We start from the raw sequence: 24,445 nt of genomic DNA on the forward strand, positions 1-24,445 counted from the left end.
CCCTTTTTAAAGTATATAATCCAGTGGTTTTAGTATATTCACAATGTTGTACAGCCCACACCACTATGATTCCAGAACATTCTCCTCACCCCGGAAGGAAACCCTGTGCCCATTAGCAGTCACTCTCTATTACCCTTCCAGCCCAGCCCCTGGCAGCCACTAATCCACTGTCTGTCTTTATGGGTTTGCCTCTTCTGGGCATTTCATATAAATGGAATCACACAGTATGTGGTCTTTTGTGTCGGCTTTTTAAAATTAGGATGTTTTGAAGGTTCCTGTACTTTGTAGCAAGTGATCTTCATTTTTCACGCCTGAATAACCGTGCGGATGTACCGCATTCTGCTCATCCGTTCATCGCTTGGACACCTGGGTTGTTTCCACTTTCTGGTTGTTGTGAGCAATGCTGCTATGATCACGTATACACACATGTTTTCATGTGGACGTATGTTTTCGTTTATCTCGTGTGTATATGTAGGAGCTGAATCATATAGTAACTCTAAGTTTAATCGTTTGAGGAACTTCAAACAATTTTCGAAAGCACCGCACCAATTTAATTTCCCACCAGTGGTGTAAGAGGGGCCGGTTTCTCTACATCCTCACCAATGCTTGTTATTGCTTGTCGTTTTGATTTTTTATTTTGTTGAAGCCAGTGGATATGTTTCCTGGGTTGCTTGCGCTTTTGCTGCATAGCTAAGAATCCATTGCCTGATCCAGGGCCACAAAGATTTATGTTTTATTCTAAGGGTGTAGTTTTAGCCTTTACTTTTAAGTCTTTGATCCATTTTGTGTGAATTTCTATAAATGGTGTGAGGTAGGGGTCCATCTTTATTCTTTTGCTTGTGGATATCCAGTTGTTCCGGCACCACTAGTTGAATGGTCTTGGCCCACTGTCGAAGATCAATGGACTGCAGATGCGAGGGTTTCCCAGGCTCTCAGTTCTATTCCATTGATCGATGCCTCTCCATACCCCAGTACCATGTCTTGTTTACAGTAGCTTTGCGGTAAGTTTTGAAATTGGCAACTGTAAGTCCTCCAACTGTGTTCTTCTTTTTTAAGATTCTTTGGCTGTTTTGGTACCTTTGCATTCCCAAGGGAAATTGGATTATCTTGTCAATTTCTTCAAGTAAGCTGTAATTTTTATAGAGATTGCGTTGAATCTATAGATCAATTTGAGGAGCGTTGCCATCTTAACAATATTAAGTCTCTGATCTATGAAATCGAAGCATTTTCGGTTAGGTCTTTATAAATTTTTTCAATGGTATTTTGTGGTTTTCTGCGTACCGATCTTTTGTTAAATTTGTTCCCCTGTGTTTTATTCTTGTTGATGCTCGTCTTGCTGTATATTGATTTAACTTTTTGTTGTTTAACCCCTCCTCCCCACTCTCCTTCTCACTAGACTGAGTCTCCTTAGGGCCTGGCACAGGCCCTATGGTTGTTTTTTTGCCCACACTGCCCTTGTGAAGAAGGCATGGTCCTTATCATCCCTGGCCTAATGGTTGAAGACCGGGATCTAATTCACAGCCCCGTGCTCCTTCCTGTCGTTATCTGGCCCAGGACTGGCTCTTCTGGGGCTTGTGTCTTTGTCTACATCCTAGGGCATGATGAGAAGAGAGAGGATTAAAGGCTGATATCACAAGGGCTGGCCATAGGGGTCACTTTTGTGCTTTCTCTAATGTGCCAGACCCCTAGGTATTTCAGAAATATATGACCTCATTAAGTTCTCAGAGCAGCGCCACAAGATCGCTTAGGTCATTCTGTATTTTATGGATCAGGAAACTGAGGTTCAGACGTTACGTGAACTTCCAAGTCAAAGACTGACTTACGTGTTGGGGCTGCACATCAACGCAGTTCCCAGAGCTCAAGCTGTGGTGTCGGAAGAGGGGAGTCGTGGGGCCGAGGAAGGGAATGGGGTCCTTCTTGGAAACTGTGAGGTTCGTCAACACCAAGGCTGGGTTGGATCAATCCAGAAGCGTTTGCTCATTGGCCTGGAGCTGATATCTCAAAGTGGCTGGCTTGTGGCATCTTTGTGGGGGTGACGGAGAGGTAGTGGAGGGCTGAAAACGTCCCATGTGACCCCATGCCCTGCAGCATTATTCTGTGGCGAGAACTCTGGTGGCGGAAGCTAACTTGCCACGTGTAGGTCTTGCCTCCACCATCTACGTGGTGAATTTTTAAAGCGTAGGGGCCATCACCCTCTACCTGTGTTTGTCTGTGGCACCTAGCATTGTCTCCGTTACTCAGCGGGCATTCCTTATAAGCTTCTTCATTAAACGAAAGATGTTCTACCTGCCTGCTTTGTTCCATAGAAGCCATAGAACCTCAGTGCCTCTGTGGCTGGACTTGGGAGGATGGAGGTGAATGGGGGACCAGGGCCCTGGTGGTGTGAGACAAGAGGCAGGGACAGATGCAAGGTCTGCCTCTTGTTGGCCACGACCCCCCATCCTCAGAGCCGAGTGGAGACTGATGTAATCCCTGCGCTTGGAGTCGCTGACGGGAAGTCCAGTCTGTCTGTCACATCCAATGTCAATAGTGTTGTGTCCACATCTGAGCAACCTATGAACCAGAACAGCAGTGAATAACTGCCATCGGTTTAACTGAGCCAGACCTTTACTCCCTCCCCCATTTCTGTTTTCCTAAAATAATGAAAACGACTATAAAGTAGTAGCAATCGGTGACCTTGTGGTTCGCAACTGCGTAGAAAGTGAATTGCTGCATTTTTCAGTGCTGGACGTTCTGCTCAGAGTGAAAACGCAAACGCTGCCGATTACATTTTTCTGTGATGTGGCGGGGGGCCAGGGGAAACTCGCCCTTCTCCCCAGCCTCGTTCTGGTACCCGGTGCCCCAGCCACGCCAAGCTACACACGGCTCATAAACACGCAAAGCTCGGTGGCAACCCCATTACACCTCTCCCACTTCCTGGAATACTTCCCCTTCCTTCTTCCCTGCCAGTCCACCTGGCAGACTCCTCCTCACCTTTCAGCCTCATCTCTGATGCTTTTCCTGGTGCCTGATTCCTTCTTCTCCTGCCATTAGCTTAGGGCTGACAGCTGCTTCTTAGGCCCTCCCCCTCCCTGTTTATTTCTTTTGATAGTACTCACCACACTTCATTTCACTTCTTTTTTTAAAAAAATTGAGATATGATTGACATATAACATTATTTTAGTTTCAGGTGTACAACATAATGATTTGCTGTTTGTATATACTGCAAAATGATCACCTCAATAAGTCTAGTTAACATCTATCATAGTTTCAGTTTTTTTTCTTGTGATGAGAATTTTTAAGATCTGGTCTCTTAGCAACTTTAAAATATACAGTACAGCATTGTTAACTATAGTCGCCATGCTGTGCGGTTCATTTTACTTCTTTGTTTACATGTCCAGAGCCTTCCCTGACTGGGAGCGCCTGGAGGGCAGGACCCTGCCTCAGTCACTCTGTGTCCCCACTGCTGACAGAGACCTAGGTGGGCTGCACAGGGCTAAAAAGAACACATGGCCCTTCTGCTGCTGGTGATGATGCTTTTGGTCCAGTCCAGTAACAATCTGAAATTTCTACGACAGGCAGAGATGAGTGAGCTCTCCAGCAACTTCTAATCCAGAGAGGAGCAGAGACCCTGTTCTGAAGGTTACTGTTCTGCCTGGTCCCCATGTGCTAGAAATGAAGCAGGAGCAGAGGTGGCTGGAGCCCACAAGACATATCCCATGAGGAGTGGCATCAGTGCCACTAGAAGTCCCCTCTGGCCCTAGGGAGGCCCTAGTAAAGACCTGTATCCTCTCAAATCTGCTCTCCCCTCAGAATTCAGGACTCTGTGCTTCCTGAGACTCTTTTTGCTCAAAGCTAGGTGACTTGGTTCCTTAATCTTGTCCCAGATACCAGGTACCACGGGGATAAGGTACCAAATTACACAGCACCTCTGGGCTGCTCCGGGGTGTCCAGGAAAAGGTTATGGGGAAAGGCGTGTATGCACCCAGCCATCTAACAGCCTGTTGGACCACCAGTCTCTCCCCTTCACTCATCCACCTTTCGTCGAGTTCCTCAGTGTTGGGAGATGAGCGAAAGTTAGAGAAACAGTTGGAGGTTAGGATATGTTTCTCCTTCCTGTCTGCCCACCTCTCTCATGAGGAAGGTTCTACTTCTACGAGATAAACTGTGAACAATTAGAAATAGAAACTAGCTATTCATAATAATCAGATCCATTGCAACCTCACAAACAAGCCTGCAAGGTATGTGTTGTTCATGCCCATTTTACAGATGAAGAAATTGAGCCTTGAAGGTTAAATGACTTGCCCATAGACTTGGACGGGGGCGACCTGTTTCCCGCACTCGTGTCCTGAAGGTTTTACCTCCCCCCATCACTGGGGGTTAAGATCCTCAGCTTGGCTTCTTCCCAGGTGCAGGGAGATTGAGGTCAATTTATGTGAAAGCGCTGGAAACAAACGGACTAAGATCTCATGCCGTAGAAATGTCCCTCGGACCCTTCTCGCTCCTGTCCTTGTCCCTGGATGATGCTGAGGCCCGGGTGCCGACTAGCGCTCACCATTCCCTCCAGCTCACCTGCAGGTCACCAGCCACATGGCAGTCTCAAGGCGGACGAGGGCGTCAGTGGCACCTCTCTGCCTCCAGCTGGGGCGAAGCACCCAGATCAGGCACCTGCATTTCATTGCAGGCGCGGCCCGCTGACTTCTGTGGATGCTGCCACCCCGGCAGGCGGTGAGCGCCGAACCAGGGAGGCCCTCTCTGACCAGTTAGCCTCGGGTTCAGGAGGCTACGCAAAGGTAGGACCGTGAGTTACTTATTGGGCTTCCTCTGAGAACTCTGGTCAGAGCTCAGCCTGGTCACTTTTCGTGTTGGCAACAGTGGGGGGTGCCCAGGGGATGGGAACTCTATTCCTGTTCTCGACTGGAGGGGTGTTTGGGGTAACACTACATTAAATCAGCTGAGCCGGGTGGGTTTAATGGTGTGCTCAAGCATTTAAAAACCTTGCTGACCAAGTCATACCAGGCCTACGGCTCACAAGAGGCACTGAGGTAACATGTGCTCTCGTGAAGAGTCCGGCCTCCTGGCCCCAAGGGGAGAAAGGACCGCGATGTCACCAGTTCCCAGGGGCACATCCTGAAGCATAGCAGGGGCTCAGCAAAAGGAGGAAAAATTGTGTTTTTCTTCTCCCATCGGATCCTCCGCTCCTTTTCTTAGGCCAGAAACTGTCTCTCCCGGCCGGCTCTCCGAGGCCTGGCCTGGGCCCCTTCCTTTGTAAAAGCCACACACCACTGCTCTCTGATCGCTCCGCCAGAATCCAGGCAGTGGTTTTTGACCGTCCCCTCCCAGCTCACCCCTGACCTGGTTTTGTTTTTATTTCTTCCCTCAAACAGTCTGTTCAAGGTCTACCTCGGAGCCAGAGATTGGCTCACAAGCAGCCTTTCTGTCCTCTGAGCTACAAGGGAGAGGGCGGTTCTGGAAAGCCATTGACAGAGGCTTAACCTAGAACATCGATTATAAACAGACAGCGGGCCCAGATTTGGGTGTTCCAGCACCAGGAATAGCACGGCCTCCCTGGGGCTCTGCAGACCAGCGGCCACGGTAAGAGAGCCACCTCCAGGGCCTCTAGGCACCCTGTCTTGGCGGGGGTACGCACACACTGCGGCCATGGTTTCTTTCCCTCTGGAGCTTGGCAGCTTTCTCGTACTTGGGAAAGAGGAGGGCGGAGGGATTCTGGGAATGGTCCTCGGAGTCAGGAATCCAGGGGAGAGGTGGAGTAGATCGTTGCTCACGGCCCATGGGGACAGTTCTGGTCAGGGATGGGCAAAACGAAGGAGCCCAGGGTAGGCAAACCCTCCTTGGCAATGAAAATGGGTTTTGCTTGAGACCTTGGGGAGCGAGGAAGATGGGCCATGGGTCTCAGAGCTCTGGGCCAGATTGCCTTTGTGTGGTGGTGACGTTGACTGGGGTCTCATGGAAGTGGCAGAGCTGCCCGGGATCAGGGGAAGGGTCTGCTCTGAGTAGAGTGCCAGGCCAGGGACCCAGGGGCCCCCAAGTATTGTGCCTCAGCTCCTTGGCCAACTTGGGCCTTGATGAAGTGCTCTGAGCTACAGAACAGGGCGGCCAAGCTTTCCTTTAGGAATCTGAGCAATCGAAGGGCCAAGATCAGCTCTCCCTGAGATGTGAGTTTGTGGTCATATCGTAGGCCACAGTGAAGGGAAAGCGTGTTCTACCGCCTTCCGAGAGACCGAATTTCTGGCATTTGAGCAGGACTCACTGCTTAGATCTAAAGGGAGAGAACTTTTCCCTTTTGCTTAGAAGAAAAGCTTTCCCTCATTTCAGGGGGAGGAGAAACTGATAAGGGCCCCAAAAGGTTCTGGTTCTTATCTTCAACTGCAAATAGGCCAGACTCTCCTCCAAGTCATGGGACAGGAATTCAAGAAGGAAGAAACCGGCCACGTGTGCACTTCCAGGGACAGGTGAGAGGGAAGGACATACATTTCCCTCTCCTTTGACCCAAACGTCCCCCGAGAACACAAGTTGGTAAGGAATGTGCTTTGTCTCTCAGACGTTCTGGACCAGGGATGGAGGGATGTGGCTCCTGTAACTTTGTTCTCTGTCACACATCTAAGGGACACTTGTCATCAAGAGGGAGTCTGAGGTAGGGAGACGATCATTATTTACTAATCTGGACGGATCTGGAATGATCTTGTTTGTGTTTTGGTCTCCGCCCCATGGAATGAAATGTCAGTTTCTCGAGGGCAGCGCCCTCTTCTCTCTCGATCGAGCGTGTCTCCGGTGCCTAACGGTGCCTGGCGCATTGCAAATGCTCAGTTAGTATTGAATGAATGAACGAGTGCTTTTTCTTTGCTTATCATTTCACTAAACCTCTCCAGCTTCATCTTCTGCTGCTTTTATACCACACTTCTCACCCGATCAGCGTCCACTTGGTGCCGCCTGACCCTAAACTAGTCAGGCGAGACCACACTTGCAGGGAGGGGACAGCTGGCCGCTGCCATTTCCTCTCACTGCCATTTCACCCACCGAGCACATGCTGACGCCATGCGTGCCCGGCACTGCAACCGGTGGGGACCTCTTGAGTGGATTCTTCCTCTGAGCCCGGGACAAGTCCCGTCCTCCATGATGCTGCGCTTAGCTCCCTTCCCCCCTGCCTTTTCTCTCAAAGCAGTTTCTTTGCAGAGAGTAGGTGTTTCATATCCCTTATGTTTTGAGTGGGCCAACCTTGTCTCCTCACTAGATAAAACGTTTCTTAAAGGCAGAGGCCACATTTTATGTTATCCTCTTGTCCCTCAAGGGTGTGTTATGAGCAGTAGGTGATCAGTAAACACTTGATGGCCCCGATCACAGTCCTTCGGTGGTTTACAGTTTATGATACTGAAGGGACACATCATACAACAGGTCGCTTAATTGTCAGCCCTCTGTGCTGGAGGATAAAGCTACTTTATAGATGGACTAACAGATTCTTAACAGGTTTTCACTCATAACACTTCTGATACCGAATATGTGGGTTTTTCCCTCACACCAAAGAAATTCTCTAATTTTCTGTGGACACCAACTGGGAGTCCTACAATTCAATTCAGTTCTGACACTAACTACCAAGAGTTAGCGCAGACCCCACAGGTTAAGGGCTCAGTCCCACAAGACTGTCTTCCACTTAGGATTCCAGTTGCAAGTCGAGGCCTCCCGTACTCTGACCAACGGTTCTAAGTGGGAGAGTCCCATGAGCCCCGCCCCAGTGCAATGACATATGTGCCAGAACTGCTCACAGGACTCAGAAAAGCGCTCTACTTACTATTGTCAGTGTATTATAAAGAATACAGGTGACCAGCACGATGAAGAGGGATGTAGGACGAGGTCTGGAAGGGTCCCGCGTGCAGGAGCTTGTGTCCCTGTGGCGTTGGGGTGTGCACCCTCCCAGCACACGGATGCGTTCACCGGCCTGGAAGATCTCTGAACGCCGTCGCCATCATCTAGAGTTTTTATGGCAGTTCTATCGTGTAGGCATGATCGATTAAGTCACTGACTATTGGTGATTAATCTCTAGCCTGCCCCGCCCCCCAAGGTGCGGTTCAAAGTTCCAACCCTCTAATGAGAAGGCTGGTTCTTCTGGCAACCAACCTCCATCCTGAAGCTCTATCTAGGGGCCCACTGGGAGTCACCTCATTAGCACAAACTCAAGTGTGCTTGAAAGGGGCTTATTGTGAACGACAGAAGTTGCTCCTGTCTCTCCTGCCACTCAGGAAATTACAAGAGATTTGGGAGCTAGGGACAAAAACCAAATTATTTATTTCTTATATGTCACAGTATCACACAGGTGCAGAGATCCCTAAGGTCATACGACCAGATGGTGGCAAAGCTGGAATCTGAACCCGAGTTTTCTGACTCTAGGGCCTTGCCTTTCCATGGGTTCGCAGCGGCATGAGGTCCACAGCAGCTTAGGGGACATGGGGCACCCACCTCCGCTTCATCATGGCGCCTCCTGCCCTTTGTGGAGGGAGGTTCCGGCTTGATGTCACCTAGCTAGCACCTCCTTGTCCCCTGCCCTCCAGGACCCTGGCTGCTTTTCTCTATCCTTCCAAAGTTCCCGCTGGGGAGGTGACATAAGAAAGTGGCCGGGAGTTCAGGAAGTGGTGCCGGGGGTGGCAGCAGATGGGGCTAGAAAGCCCCATTTCCCTTATCCGTAAAATGAAGATAATCCTGCCTTTCCTACTGGTCAACGGGGCTGTTAGTAGCAAATGAAAGTGTCTATTAAAGTACCTTATAAACTGTAGAGAGCCATAAGAATATTGATAAATATAATTATAGCATGCAAGTTACAGCTCAATAAAACTGTCATATGGACTGATACTCACTTTACAAGTGAGGGGTGACCTGGGTGGTGCCTTGACCTGGGCCTGGCGCTTAACAGGCACTTATGGCTATTATTAACTATTGTTTTTGTAATCATTATAAGACATGACCTCTTCCTTCAGATGAGGGCCAGGCGGTACTGGGAAGTCATCTTGGCATAGGTATCCCTTGGGACTGGGACGGAGAAGAGGAGAAAGGCAGTTTGTCACCTGGAGTTTTAATAATTCACTTACTACCTTTGTCCAAAGCCAGCTTTCCGTGAAGTCTAAAGTTCTCAGCGGGGCGTTCCTTCCTCCTCAGGGAATTTTCAGCAATCTAACTTCTCATAGTCATGAAAATATTATATTCAAATTAACATACGCCATTATGGTGAGTAGAAAAGTGAGTCTTGGTAAGTGAGAACCTGTTCAATACGTGCCACCAGACCTCCCCGCGGGTCACCCTACTCTGCTCCCCTCCCAGGTGTGCACTTCAGGGTGAATCTGAACCTGCTGTCATTTGTGCAGATTCCAAAACAACCCAGGGGAGCTTCTGCTCCACACAGCTGGGCGCTCGGTTGGGCTCCCGCCACCAGTGGGCAGCATGGCTGATGAGGAAGGGCTGTGGTACAGGGGCCAAGATGCGGTGTGACTGATCCAGCTGGCGCGGGGAGGGAGGCCCTTAATACTGTGGGCCTGGGAGTCACCAGGACAAGCTTGGTGGTCGAGGAAGACCAGTCAGAGGTTGGCAGGCAGGGAAGAGAGGGTGTTAACTAGTAACCTAGATGGCATGATAGATCTTAAATCTACCCGCAGGCCATTCTTGGGAAGCGGGACAGTGTCCAAAGCCCAGTTTGGGGCCATGGGTTAACCTGAGCTTGAGAGCCTTTGAGCTTTGAGGCTGTGGCCACATGATTTTTCCTATGTTTCTGTTTCCTTATAGCTGTGGCCATAACACTTGCCTCACAAAGTTTCTGATGATTAAATGAGATACTGTGAAGCACTTAGTGCAGTGGCTGGCACTCAGCAGCAAGCCCATGTGATGTCGGTGGTTTCGACACAGCCACATAGCCGTGATCATTAGGGTAGAGACCAGCAGTAGTGGATGTCCAGGGCTCCATCTCTGGGATGCCTCTGGCCCAGTTTTTGTGCTCGAATTCCAAAGCAGAGGGTGAAAGGTCAGATCAAGTTGATGCAAAGGTACATTTTCCAACGGGTCAATACTAGGGAGCGAGAGCAGCGCCAACCATAGTCAAGGCCATGTCCTGTCTGGGTTGCTGTTTGTTTACTTTCTTCCATGAACTGAAGCTGCTCTGCCACTGAATTCTTTCACCATCTCCTTGGCTCGTGGACTCGGCATTTTGGTGATCAGTTCACCCAGGGAACCAAGTTTTCACTGAGTAAGGTCCCATAGTGTCTTCCTCTGTGGGGATGTTTGGGGTGTGGGCGTGTAGCAGAATAGCAGTACAGGCTGGCGAGGAATGCTGAAGGTCACACATCAGTTCTGAAAAGCTGAGTCAGCCAGCGTAAGATGGGCGCCCAGCAAGGGAAGGGGAGGTACCCAGAGAGGAGCACATTGGGAAGCCGTGACTACCTCTAGGCTTAAAGGGATCGAGAGAGGAATAGTGTTTCCTCCAGACTCAAGAGAGGGTTGACAGCATGGAGGCAGGGACGCCCAACAGGGACTGTCATAGTGGCAGGCCGGGACTGTGCCACCAAAGCCAGCAGAGAGTGGGGAAGATATACCCCACGTTCTCTCTCTTCCCACCCTCTATCCTGTCCAGGCCGCCTGTTGGCTGAACCTGTGGGAAGCCAGCCAGCAGGAGCACAGGTGCCTCTGTCCACAGGGACACAGAGCAGAGCAGAGGTGGAGGATGCAGGGAGGTGAGTGAGGAACAACCAACCAGGAAGCTTCCTAAAGGCTCGATCCCTGCGGGACCATCAACTCAGCAGGTGTGACAAGGCAGGTACGAGAGCTGTGTCCTTCTAAAGGTCAGAGCAGCCTCTGCTTTGAGGGGAGAGTCTACTTCGAAATCCAAATTAGTCACCAGTTTCAAATTGGGTTATCTAGGGCAGTTAGGAAAGATAATGAAACGAGAGGCATACAGATTGGAAGGGAAGAAGTAAAAATGTCCTTATTTGCAGCTGACATGATCTCGTATAGGAAAACCTAAGGAATCCACTAAAAATCTATTAGAACAAGTTCAACAAGGTTGCAGGACACAAGATCAGTATAGAAAAATCAACTATATTTCTATACAGTAGTAGTGAGAAAACTGAAAACGAAGAAAACAATCACATTTACAATAGCATCAAAAAAGAACAAAATACTTAGGAATACATTTAACGAAGTATAAAACGCATGCTCTGAAAACTATAAAATATTGTCGAAAAAAATTAAAGACCTAAATAAATGGAATCCCCATGTTCATTGATCAGAAGACATAATATTGTCAAAATAGCAATACTCCCCAACGGATCTACAGATTCAGTGCAGTCCCTATGGCAATCCCAGCTGCCTTTATTCTTCAGAAATTGACAAGATGATTCTAAAATTTACATGGAAACGCAAGGGAACCAGATCAGCCAAAAGACTTGAAAAAGAACATAGTTGGAAGACTCACACCTCCTGATTTTAAAACGTACTACAAAGCTACGGTAACGAAGACAGTGTGGTACTGATGTAAAGACAGACAGACAGACGTGTATCATTAGCACTAAGAGTCCAGAAAGAAACCCTCACATTCACAGTCAGTTGGTTTTTGACACGAGAGCCGAGACAGTCTGATGGGGAAACGAGGCTTTTCAACAATGGTGCTAAAACAACTGGACATCCACATACAAAAGAATGAAGCTGGACCCGACCTCACACCACAGGTCAAAAATCAAAATGAATTAAAGACCTAAACTGAAGAGCTAAGACTTTCAGAAGAAAACACAGTCATAAATCTTTGTGGCATTGGTTAGGGAGTGGTTTCTTCGACATGACAACAAACGTATGAGCCATAAAATTTAAAAATAGATAAATTGGACTTCATCAGAATTCAAAACATTTGTGCGGCATAGGAAAGTGAAGAGGCTACCCAAAGAAGGGAGAAAATGTTTGCAAATCGTATATCTGAGAGGGAACTTGTATCTCGAGTATGTAAAGAACTCTTACAAGTCAACAATAGAAAGACAAATAATCCAATTTAAAAATGGGCAAAGGATCTGAATAGGCATTTCTCCAAAGAAGAGAGGCAGATGGTCAGCAAGCACATGAAAATATGCTTGATGTCATTAGCCATCAGGGAAATGTAAATCGAAACTACGAGATACCACTTCGTACGCTCTAGGGTGGCTAGGCAGGAAGTGTTGGTGAGGTGTGGAGGGATTGGAGCCATCACACATTGCTGGCGGGATAAGATGAAGCAGCTGCTCTGGAAAAACAGCCCGGCCATTTGTCAGTTAAACACAAGACATCGGACGATCCAGCAGTTCCACTCCAAAGACTTGTACACAAATGTTCATAATAGCCAAAAAAGTAGCATCAAAGTAAGAAACATCCAAACCCACAGAGAATTTTTGTAGGAATTTACTTGAGCCAAACTGATGATATAAACCAGGGAGCAAGACCTGAAATGCAACATTTTATGCATAAGAATTTTTGTAGGAATTTACTTGAGCCAATTTCAGGGAGCAAGACCTGAAATGCAACATTTTATGCATTTGAGATTAAGAAGGGACATAAAATGAAAGAAAGCAAGGCAGGGATCAGATGACAGGACAGCTAATAAGGTCATGTGCTCGGGTTAATACCCCATACCCCCTTCGAGGGGTATCACATCTCAAAGGCCAGTTAACCTAGGTGCATGAGAACGTAGACAGGGCCGGCTTAAGGCAAAGACAAACCTTTCACTTTTCACTGAAGAAGTTATAGGCCTGGGGCGTGACTGCCCACCATGACCTGCCCAGGTAGGAATTTATGATCAGATCACCCTGAGGTCACTTTCCATAGAACCCCTTTTTTGTCCACATGGCCGAGGGCCGAGGGAGCTGAGGGGACACAGCTAAGGGGTGTCAATGCGTTCCACAGTTGATCGTGGTGACGGATGCACAACTCTGTGGGTATATTAGAAGCCACTGAATGGTACTTTGAATGTGTGAACTGTATGTATGTGGATTATATCTCATTTAAACAAATACAAACACCTGGTCCCCACGGGAAATCCAGTACCTAAAAGACTGTGACTCTGAGGGAACTTCCTTAATGTTTTGTCACCGGCCCTGGATCCTTGGCCAGGCGGAGGTGCTGCCTGCCACTCAGCCTCTTTTTCTGGGTCTCAGAGCATGGGAAGACCCCAGCACACATAGAAAATTTCCATTCCTACTCCATTGTATTTTGGTTCAGTAAACACTGCTGGATCCTACAGCAAACCCGGCACAGACCTAGGTACTCGGGGGAAAACGGGCTGGAGGTGAATGCGCTCCATGATTCTTGAGTCGGCTGTACCCTGTGGGTCCTTCTGAGTCTAATTTTTCTCATCGGTAGAATGAGGATTCATTCCCATGGGACCGTGGTGAGAAATAAGCGAACTAGAAGGTGCCTGTCACATAGCAAGCAAAAGATGAAAGTTCCCTTCCGGTGCTCCTGGGACAAGTTCAAAGATGACCTAGATCTGCCCTCCAGGAGCTGCAGGTCCAGCCCTCGGCCAGCACTCGCTAACCAGGACCCAGTGAGACGCCAGCAGGCAGAGGACACTGGACGCCTGGCTGGCTCTTGGGCTCGGGTGGGAGCCACGGGAGGATTCCTGGCGGAGGGGCCTTGGAGACGGGGAGGAGACCCCTCTCCTATATTGAATGTTTTTCATTTTTTAAATGATCCAGTACATAGTACAAATTCAAAAAGATAAACAGCGAAAGATGTAAACCTCTTCCCCACTGCCCTCCCAGAGGCCGCCACTGTTGCCGAGTCTTGAGTCATTTTAGAAATTTTCTGCGCATCCGCATCCAAGCGCCCGTGTGTCTGTGTAGGTCTCTTCCCCGTGAGGTGGCTTTTGCTGTCTTCCACCTGGTGGTCCATGGGGACCAGGATGCTCGGCTAAGACATGGGTTAGGAGGCGGCCCCGGCCTCAGGTATCATTCATGCCGCTTTCTTGTCTTGTTGTCAGGTTCAGCCAGAGGCCATTTCCACTGTGGGTCCCTCAGTAGGAACGCTGGCTCTACTTTCCTTCAGGTCCCCCGAGGAAAGCGCGCCCATAAAGTGGTTCTTGCGTGTCCCTTCCCTTACCCTGCGCCTTCTCTCCCGGGGGCACTGCTCTCAGCTTGGCAGTGCTTTCCGGGGACCCCCTGCCTTCCTGCAGCTGCAGCTGCTGTCGTCTTTCCGGCTGGTCTGCCACCTTGTCTTGGTGGCACTCCTCCACTCTAGGTTCCCGAGGAGCAGGGCCAGGGAGGTCACTTGCTGTAGCCTTGTGCTCTGTCTTTATTTTACCTCCATACATAATTGATAGCTTGGCTGCATAGAGAGTTTCGGGTTGGAAATAATTTTTTCTTTTGGAAAGATTGCCTTGTGCTCTTCTGGCTTCCAGAGCTGCTGTTGAGACATCTGAAACCTTGCTGATTTGTGATTTTTCGTGTGTCCCCCGCTACCCCGAATGTTTACAGGATCTGAAATTTCAGGACACTGGTGCGGGTCCTTCATCCGTCACGTTGGCTCCGCGCTCGCTTCCGTGTGGGAACACGTCCTCCTATCCTGGGAGCATCTCGAATTATTTGCTTTCTTCCTCTTTGTTTTTCACGGTTCTCTCTTTCTGAGACTCTTCTCTTTAGCTCTTGGATCTCTGGGACTGGCCTTCTAATTCCCTACCCCCACCCTCCACCCCACTTTTTTTTTTTTTTTTTTTGTCTTTTTGCTTTAGTTTCTAGGAGATTTACTTTATCTTTCAACCCACCTATTGATTTTTTTGTTTCTTTCTCCTTTCATTTTTAATTTCCAAGAGCATTTTTTTGCTCTCTGAATGGTTCTTTAAAAATATACATGTACTATCCTGTCGTTTCACTGATGTAAGCTTGTCTTATTTCTCTGAGGATGTAATGCTCTGTTTAAGTTTGCTTCTCGCATGGCTGTTTCCTCCAAATTGCTTTTATCTGCTGTTTTTCTTTTCTCTTGGTCTTTGAAGGAATCTTTCCTGGGCAGCCTCGTGCTCACGGTTATTAGCGATTACTAGTCAAGGCTAAAAGTCGCCTGGGAATCCAGTTTCCGGGTGTCACAGCGCGTGATGTGGCACGCTGTTTGTTGGGGAACTTTTGTGTCCATGCTCTGAGGTCTTCCCTTTGGGGCCAGGCCAGGTCTGGGAGGAGGGGACGGGCTGGTTGCCTGCGTTCTGGGAGCTGCATGGGGCAAGGGGCCAGGGTGCACAGGCTCACTTAACCTCCCTAACCACTTTTGGCAAGGTACCCCGCCCTCCATCGTTCCTCGAATCCGCCAGTGCAGAGGCCCTGGCTGGGCTTTCCCCTCTCCAGACAGTACACCTTTCTTCTTCCAGAGAGGGTGGGAGAGATCCAGAGAGAGAGGGTGGCAGACATTCTGCCACGGATCAGCCTCCCCACTGGCAGTTCGGAGACACGAGATCGGGTCACCTGAGCTGCCCTCCAGGTCCCACGGTTCTGTCGCTGTGGTCTCCTCTCCTGGTCTCTCTGTCCTTGGGGGTTTATAGTTGTTTGTTTGTTTGTCTTTTAACCTCTTTACTAAAGTTTTGGTGGGAGTTCAGAAGGGAGAGAAATAAGAGGCATAACCCGGACGTGAGCGAGCTTTGCACGGGCGGCACTGGAGAAGGGTGATCCCAGTGGGGAGCGTCTCGGTGGAGGGAATACTCGGAGGGAGGTGGGAAGGCACTGGAATTATTTGGGAACAAGGAAGAGGCAGTTTGGCTGGAGTTATAGGATACAGGAGGCTGCGGAATGATGGGAAATAAGGCTCAAAAGGTAGGTTGGACTCATGATGGGAAAGGGCCTAAAGGAGGTGAGAGTCTTACCTGTGGGCACTGGGGAGGCTGAGAGGGTTTTTAAGAAGATAATGAAACGATGCCTGTATTTTGCGATGCCGCCTATCACTAGTATAGAGTGTGACTTGGTAGCTAAAGCCAACCAATGGTAATGGTTGGTAATAGTTAGGTGTTTGCAATAATTCAGGTGGTAAGAGGGGGTGATCTAGGATGAGTTAGAAATGAAAGGAGAGAGGGCATGAGGGATGTAAGAGGTAGAACTGACAGGCCTTTTTGGCTGGATGGTGGGGAGGGAGAGGGAAGAGCTGAGGGTGACCCCAAAACTGAAGTCTTAGTTCCTGGAGAGGCAATGGTGAGGAAGGCGGGAAGAGGTGTTTGGTTTGGGAGGGGGCGGGAAAGGAGGTGGGGGGGGTAAGTTCTATTATAGAATAGACATTTGACACATACATCCAGAAGCTATGATTTTAAATCTTCACGCTTCAACCTGCAAATGCCTGCATGTCCACCAAGAAAGGAAGGGAGAGGGAGGGGGAGAAAAGGTGTCAAGAGTAGGAACAAGGAAATCAGTGCTGAAGTCTTCCTGGAGAGGCAATGGTGAGGAAGGCGGGAAGAGGGGTTTGGTTTGGGAGGGGGCGGGAAAGGAGGTGGGGGGGGTAAGTTCTATTATAGAATAGACATTTGACACATACATCCAGAAGCTATGATTTTAAATCTTCACGCTTCAACCTGCAAATGCCTGCATGTCCACCAAGAAAGGAAGGGAGAGGGAGGGGGAGAAAAGGTGTCAAGAGTAGGAACAAGGAAATCAGTGCCTTGTAAACAAAGGAATGATTTTCCTGCTGTTAAATGAGATTATCAAAGGGATTTTTGTTTTGATATTCTCACAGCTTAATTAGTGTTGCAGGAGGGCTTCTGAACTCCGTAAGACGTGGAGAGAGGGGCTCGTTCATTTCTTCCTGAGCTCATCCTCATGTTTTGACTGAATTAAGCTCTCCAGGCCCTTACGAAAGAAACAGAGGCCTCTTTATTTGGGTTCTGTAGCCAAAAGGGAAAATGGAGAAGGAACGCCTCTCACCCAGCCCTCCCTTACTGCTGTCTCTGGGTCAAGGTGGGATACGCCACCATCTGTGTGATTTTTCAGTTGTGGCTTTGGGGAGGTGAGGAAGGACTCTGATGGCAGTGCCTGCTTGCCCATTTCTGTGGTATACATATACCCACGGTGGCCGATTTCAGGCTACCAACTTGATACCGCTGGGTACGGAGTCAACAAGAGGCAACAAGCCAGCGAGCTGTGCCCAGTGTACATGGCTCCCTGGGGTGGGACATGACCTGGCCGGGCCGGGGACCTTGTTTCTTAGGTCAGCTGACTATTCTGACTAAGAAGGCTACTGCAGTCATGTCGTGCTTCAAAATAGGGTCTTGCCTGGGCCTCGGCCGTCCTGTGGTTCTCCCCTCACGGCCCCAGGCCATGTCCATCAAAAGCCCACGGTCCAGCATCCCCAGTGCTAATACTGAAAGTTAATATTATGATAAAGGCTGATCACGTGCCAGGCACCGCTCCGAGCACTTCATATGCATTGACTCGTTGATCTTTGTAACAATAACGTGTGCTGTTACTGTTACTGTCCCCGATTTTATAGACGAAGAAACTGAGGCCCAGAGGTTAAGCGACTTGCCCAGCATCAGCGGGCTTGGTGGAGCCCTGGTCTGAACCTGGGCAGTTGGAGCCCTGGTGCCTTATCCACTGCGTTCTCCCGGCCCAGTTATGTCAGCATTTGCGAATTCTCTGCACATTTTCTTTTCTCCGAAGACCCAGGCAGGGCTGCAGCACTGCTGGCTTGTCTCGGTTGCCACATAAAAGACAGGATGCTGAGTTAAACTTAAATTCCAGGTAAACAACAAATCATTTTATAGTATAAGTATGCCCTAAATATTGCATGGGATATACTTATACTTTTAAAACATGCCGTTTATCTGAAATTCAGATTTTAACTGAACGGTTTGCATTTTAATTTGCTCAATCTGGCAGCCCTCAGCTTGGTAGCTTTATCTTGGCTGAGGAGAGAGTCAGGAGCTTGGGAGGAGCTCGAAGTAATCGGTCTTCTGCTCACATTTCTCTGCCAGGTTGCGCTGAGGGCTGCAAATCTCTGACCCATGGCACATTTTAAAGTGAAACATACTTAATATCTAAACTCCAAACGTGTCTAACTTTTGCTTTCCCCCCTCTAAATAAGGACTATTAAAACAGCATTTTGTGGGAACATGCCAAAATACAGGTAGAAAATTGCTTGGCTTCTCATTCCCCAGGAGAGATAATCACAACAGAAATGTAAGAAATCTCAGACAATCAGTCTCACATTTTGCTATTCCAGAAGAATCACTTGACCTAAAACCAACTCATTCAGGAGACTAAATTCTTTTAAAACTCCTTCAGAGGGCAATGCCCCTGCTTTTTCTAATCTGTATCTTTTGCCGAGCTGACTGGCCAGACGTCTCAAGTTTTTAATCTTAGCCGTCTCTGATGCAGCTTGAATTCAGTATTCCTGCCTCTTGAAACAGCTGTAGCTAACAGGAGCTTGTAGGTGAACAGGAAGCCCTGCCGTCTGCCGATGTGTCCTCCCTGGGCTGCTGCTTCTCCGGCCGTGTCTCTTGGAACACGGTGTCCAGGCTTCTCATCCTGGAGAGCCGCAGTGTAAAAGCCACTGGTCATTTCAGGCCTTGGCATATCGTACATTGGGACTGTCCTAGAACATCTAGGTGCTTTGGCCTCAGAGGAGGGACGCGTTCTCCATCCAGTTCAAGGCCAGTCTTCGAGCCGAGCTGCAGGGCCTCCCTCCCAGGGCTTGCTCTGGCTCTTCGTCCTGGCCCCACACCCACTTCTGCGACCCTCCGCTCCCAGCTCTTTCCTCTTCCTCTTCCTCGAACTTGCCAAACATTTTCTTGTGCAGGAAGATGTGTGTCACATGTATAATGGAGAATGGAGTCACGTCTAGAATACAGAAAGACTTAGTGCAACTTGGTTAGAAAAAGACAACCAGCACAGAAAACCTAAAATTATTTCTAAAAGAGAAAACTTAAAATTATTTCCACAATCAAGAGAAAATATCCTACTTTACTAATAATCAGAGAAGTGAAAATTAAAACAAGATACCATTTTATACCCATGAGGTTGACAAAGATCGAAGTCTGACAGTTGAAGAATTGGTAAAGATATGGGAAAATGGAAATTTGGTTGTCGTTCTGGTGGCTGTAGAAATGATGAGGACAACTGCTCTGGGGAGATATGTGGCAGTAGTGGCATTTAAGGTGTGCCTACCATCCGAGGCAGCAATTCCAGTTCTAGGTATAGACCCTAGAGAAATTCTTGCACATTTCGTATATGTATGGAGGTAATTTGTTTTTAACATTTTAATTGACTTTTTCTGTCATGATAATTTTAAACATACATAAAAACGGAACAAATAGTACAATGTATTTTATGTACTTTTTTCCCGATTTCGACAACGATCATTATTTTGCCATAGATACATCATAGTTCTTAATAGCTAAAATTCAGAAACAACTTATACATCCCTCATTCGCGCATGCATAAACCGTATACATAATATTATACAGCCACTAAAATTAATGAGCTAGATCTATAAGACGCTAAATATTGTATTGGGCGGAAAAAAGTTAAAAATGACAGCATCTCATTTATGGAAAAATTAAATCACAGGCACATGGTTCTCGGCACCCCCGTGTCAAATCAGTGTGAATCAAAGGGGAAGCCACCTGGCAACTCTGGGTTGTGGTAGCCCCTAGGGAGATCCACAAGGGAAACCACAACCATTTGTAGTATATACTCTTACTCTTGTTAAGTTTAACTGTTATTTTATCGAAACAATACATGTGGACACTTCAGAAAGTCGAATTGTGCCATGAGGCTTATAAAAACTCCTCAGTCCCCTGCCCAACCCACCCTTCCTGACCTTCTCCCAGAGATGTCTCCCGTAACTCCCAACCCCCTGTGACAGAGAGCAGGGACTCAATTTACTAACCCCCTCCTACGGAAGACACCCCCACCCCACCCAGCCCCCAGACGGGTACCCCCTTTCCCTGGGCCTCTGATGGTCATGTAATCATTTTTGGTGAAGCACATTTCCATCTCTTACATTATTAAAATCAAGCAAATATTCACATTGAGAACACCGAGTGCATACAGGGTAACCTTTTTTGTATACTTTCTCAGTTACCAGGAGTTACTAGTCACATTCCTTCATCCCCAGACACTGTAAATTGCCATCTCCTCTCAATTCTTTCAAAGACTTCAGGTAATCTAACCTTTTTGTTTGTTTGTTTGTTTGTTTAAGCCCCTCTCCCCGCCCCCCTGCCCCGCCCATGGAAGCCCCCACCTCTGGGACCTTTCTGGCTTCTGCTGTTGTCCTGTGGTTCTCTGCTGGACAGCAGGCGCATGGGGCCTCCCTCACCATCACCCCGAGAATCGATCTCCCTCGCTTCCTTCTGCTCTGGCTCCCAGGATCCTGGACCCAGAGTCTTCCTTCCTCAGTCTTGGCTTATTTGCTCCCTTGTTTGGGAGCGTCCATTCCCCAAGAGCTTCCCAGGCAAACGGGCACGTGGCTGGAAACTGTCCTTGGCCAGGTGTATTTGAAATGTTTTTGTTTTGCCCCCACACTCGACTGATAGTCTAACTGGGTAGAGAACTTTTGATTGGAGGACATTTTCCCTCAGAAGTAGCTTCTGGCTCAGTGTCCCTGTTGAAGACTGTTGTGTCACCTGCTTCTTCTCCTCTTTGGAGGTGCAGTAGCCTGAGTGAGGGCCCCTAAACAGACCCAGGTCCTCATCCCTGAAAGTGTCACCCTATAAGGAAAAGGGGCCTTTGCAGATGTGATGAAGTTAAGGATCTTGACCTGAGGAGATGATCCTAGATTATCCTGGAGCGGGGGGAGGGAGGGCCTAAATGCCATCATGTGTCCTCAGAAGAGAAGGCAGGAGATTAGACACATATTGCAGAGAAGGCCATGCGAAGGCAGAGGCAGAAACTCAGGTGATGCAGCCACAGCAGGAGTGTCCCAGCAGCCACCAGAAGCCGAAGGAGGAGTGGGAGGATGCTCTCTAGAGCCTCTGGAGGGAGGGCAGTCCTGTGAGCACCTTGATTTCAGCCCAGTGAAACACGACTCTGACATTAAAAAAGAATACATTTCTGTGTTTTAAGCCACCAAGTCTGTGGTCATTTGTATGGTAGCCCCAAGAAACTAATACGGGAAGCTGGTGGGATCCCACTTGACCCCATTTCCAGGTGGAACTTTAGGCATAGTGCTGGAATCTCAGCCCTCCCAACCGGAAGTGCGTGCCCTTCCGCTCCCGCAAGTGTTCTGGATAATCCTCTCCTGCTCTCCCTTGAGTGACTCCCCGGACCTGGGCCCCGGGCTCCGTGGACTCAGTCTCTTACCTCCTTACCTTCTCTCCTGTTTGCCACATGTCAGTCCTTTTGTTACGCTTTCTGGGTGATGTCCTCGACTGTCTTCTAATTCTGTTTATTATGTTTAAAAATGTCTGCAACTCTATTTTTAATTTCCTAGAGCTCTTTCTCGTTGCCTTTTTAAAATAGCTGCCGCCTCTCAATGCAATAGCTTCTCTTCGCTGAGGAGATTAATTATAGTTTTTTCTAAGTATCTGCTCTCTATATTACTTTTCTCCTCAGAGTTCCCTTGTTTTAATTCCTAATTCGTTTTGGTGAATTTTTTGGCGATTTCCTCAAATAGCTGGTGATTTGGGGCTGTCTGCGCTTGCCGAAGACCGACACCAAAGCCATTTGGGAAGCCTGAGAACGGTGTCCTCATCCTTGGGCGAGGAGACAACAGGCAGCCTCTTTCTTCAGGCACCCACTAAATGTCAATGGCCGTGGGGCTTCATCTCGGGCTGCTGGTTTCCTAGAGAGGAGCCCTCAGTGTGCCTGACAGTCAGCCTGGGGACGGCTTCGTGGGAGCCGAGGGGTTTGCAGTCTCCTCGTCTGTCTATATATAGGCCTTCCACAATTTCCTTTGCTGTCTGGTGCCTCTGCCTGGGCCAGGCTGCATGGCTGGGGTGGAGCCTCTCCAAGGACTCAGCCTCTTGTCTTCTATAAGATGCCAGCACCTGGTGGTCGGGAGCAGGGCCCTGGGTGCCCAGGACCAGTGCAGCTGGCTCTGACACTTCCTAGCAGCGCGCCCTTGGGCATGTGACTCCATCTGTCCTGCCTGAGTCTCAGACTGGGAGCGCACGTGAATCCCCCACGGGGGTTGTTGGGAGGATTCAGTGACTCCAGAGGACTTTGCAGGGGCGAAGGTATTGGCCGTTCCTGCCCTCCTGCTGGGGTTGGGAGGGTCCCTTGGCCAAGTGTGGTGGGGGATCGGTCCTGTGGCTCTCATTCCCTTAGACCGTCACCAGCCTTTGCTCTCAGCCCCACTTCTGAGGTACCCGACTCACCAAGTTCTGCACTCGCCAGGAGCCTGCAGCCCGAATTCACCTGCTTTGCGTCTCTCCCTGCGCGTTGGCCAGCCGCTGTCGCTGCCACTGGTTCACACGCTGTCCATCGTCCGATTTATTGACCTCTCATCTGCCGCCATCGGCTTTCCTATTCTTTGTCCTTATGTGTTTGTGCTCTTTAAAAAAATCCTTTTACTGATGTTTTAGTGGAATTTTAGAAGAGGGTAGAAATAGACCCCTGTGTTTGATCCACTATATTTCACCAGACCTAGTTCTCACCATAAAATGTGAAGCAAATATATCAACATAGTGACATCAGTTTACTCTGGGTTAAGGGTCTTATATTACTAAATGTATTGTCTGTATTTTTCAAATGTTTCATCAAAAAAAAAGAGAGGGTCCCTTGATCCTAGTACCGTCTAGCACATCCTGCCCCCTCCTCCTTTTACCTAAACATCTCAAAGTCCCTGTTCAAACTCTGAGGAGTCTGCAGTAGACCCTCACTCGCTCCCGCTCTGGGTGCCACTGAGGCCACCGGGGAGCCCCTGCTGTGGGTCGGCAGCCATATTTCCAACCTTGTCAGAGCCCTCTGCTATGAGCACTGATTGTTCCTCAGACCCTTGGCTCTCGCGGCAACACTCCCGCAGCCCTGGCCGGTCCCTGGGGGTCCCCCTGCTCATCGCGCGTCGGTGGGTGTTTCCGCTGTCTCCCCCGCCCCTCCTGCCCTTCTCTGCCGAGCAGGCCAGAAGTGAGTCTCTTCTGTCTTCCTCTCCTGCTCTGAGCTCTCCCTCAACGTCAGACCACAATTTACCCGCCAGGTTGCCCTCCCCAGGTGGGTAGCTTGCAGGTAACTCACACTCGTCAGGGTCAAAGCTGAGCTCGCCCGTCTCTATCTACTTCCGCTTCCGTGTTCTTTTTAACTTGGCGCTCACCCCTTCCCTGAAAACGGAGCCCAGAGTCATCCTTACCTGTAGCGCCACTACCCCTCATCTAGCATGGCCCCTGGCGTGTTCCTTTCCTCGGTCCTCATTACCTCCTGCCTACATTAGGGCACCTTCCTCGTTTTTCTTCCACCTCTAGTCTTTCCTCCTCAGATCCAGCTCCCTCACCACGGCCAGGGCGGTCCCTCTCAATTCAGATCTCTCCTCCCTGCCTGGTTTCCTTTCGTCCCATCCCCTGACATTGTGGGGACAGTCCATGCCCCTTGCTGTGCATGCGAGCCCCGCCCCAAAGGCGAGGTGTCTGCCCGGGTCACTCCATCCTCTGGCCTCAGTGGACTTCACCAGGCTGTTTGCTCCTTTGCCTTTGCCCCAGCTGTCCCCAGGCCTGGGCCACCTCCCTCCCTCCTCCTCACCAGGTTTCCTGTATGCAGCCGCGCCAGCTCTGGCACTGTCCACGGGCTCGTGTTTGCTGCCAGCCACTCAGCCTGGGGGGTGCGCCAATCACAGTCCCAAATAGACCCACCGTGCTCTGAAGGGCCCCTGCTGTGGCCTGTGTCAGGATGAGCAGAAGAGAGAAGGGGACATTTTACCACCCTGTGCTCCCTGCCCCCAACGTCAGGGGCCCTGTAGGTTCTGGTCATTTGTGGGAAACCTGGGTCTGTTAGTTTCCTGACTGCCATAGCAAAGCACCAAAGCTGGGTGGCTGATGGTAACAGAGCTTTATTGTTTCCCAGTCTGGAGGCCAGAAGCCCAAATTCAAGGTGCTGGCAGGGCCACGCTCCCTCGGACAGCTCTAAGGGAAGATCCTTCCTCGTCTCTTCTAACTTCTGGTGTTTTCCAGCAATCCTCGGTGTTCCTCGACTTGTCGCTGCATTTCTCTGAGCACGCGGGCATCTTCTCCCTGTGTGTCTTCACATCTTCCCTCTGTGCGTATCTGTCTCTGTTCATTATTCCCTTTGTATAAGGACACCAAGCGCATTGGCCTAGGGCCCAACCTAGTGGCCTCGTTTTCATTGTTTACCTCTTATAAACACCCTGTTTCCAACTACGGTCCCATTCTGAGGTCCTGGGGCGGGACTTCCACATGCCTGTTTGGGGAACATAATTCAGTCCACACACTGGCACCCACCTTCCTGCAACCTCGGAACTGGGGCGAACGGAGTGAGCGAGTGGGGAGGGGATCCCACGCAACTCTCCAGCTGGGGAGGTGGGCCGTGAGGGGCCAGGGAGC

The 24,445-nt window shown here is 49.3% G+C and overlaps 1 protein-coding gene across 9 annotated transcripts in view; it reads left to right on the plus strand.

The window, feature by feature from the left end:
* PC (pyruvate carboxylase) overlaps positions 1-24,445 on the plus strand; it is a 93,709-nt gene that overhangs the window by 37,901 nt on the left and 31,363 nt on the right. For 3 of the 9 annotated variants that reach the window (XM_015588871.2, XM_015588875.2, XM_015588872.2), the window contains 2 exons: positions 4,664-4,772; positions 5,367-5,574. The exons of 3 other annotated variants lie outside the window; for them this stretch is intronic. The gene's annotated coding sequence lies outside the window, so the exon portion shown is untranslated. Of the gene's footprint in view, positions 1-3,972; positions 4,075-4,663; positions 4,773-5,366; positions 5,575-6,315; positions 6,517-6,541; positions 6,635-24,445 lie in introns of those variants that run through there. 3 more of the 9 variants (XM_025046207.1, XM_025046206.1, XM_015588876.2) reach the window with 3 other exon arrangements.

The sequence above is a fragment of the Pteropus alecto genome, unplaced genomic scaffold (genome assembly GCF_000325575.1).
Source record: "Pteropus alecto unplaced genomic scaffold, ASM32557v1 scaffold43, whole genome shotgun sequence".
NCBI classification, from domain to species: Eukaryota; Metazoa; Chordata; class Mammalia; order Chiroptera; family Pteropodidae; genus Pteropus; species Pteropus alecto.